The sequence below is a fragment of the Tupaia chinensis genome, unplaced genomic scaffold (genome assembly GCF_000334495.1).
Source record: "Tupaia chinensis unplaced genomic scaffold, TupChi_1.0 Scaffold000214_1, whole genome shotgun sequence".
Taxonomy (NCBI): domain Eukaryota; kingdom Metazoa; phylum Chordata; class Mammalia; order Scandentia; family Tupaiidae; genus Tupaia; species Tupaia belangeri.
This window is the reverse complement of record NW_006159689.1, coordinates 1,083,025-1,083,249: the sequence shown is the minus strand read 5'-3', so window position 1 is coordinate 1,083,249 and position 225 is coordinate 1,083,025.

The window sequence follows — 225 nt, the reverse complement described above, 5'->3', positions numbered from 1 at the left end:
CCATTCTCCTCTCGGGATCTTGGGCATGCACGCACACACGCCCGGTGTGAGTTTAAGCCACCGGGTCCAGGACTCGAATGGCAGTCGACTACGTGGGAGTCCAGCGACATAGCCATTACGGTAACTGCTGGTCCCTAGAAAATCTTTTTGCCCTTAGCAGATATTTGTACACACACACACTGTATTTGTTCTAACATTTTCAAACATGCACAGATAATCGGGGAG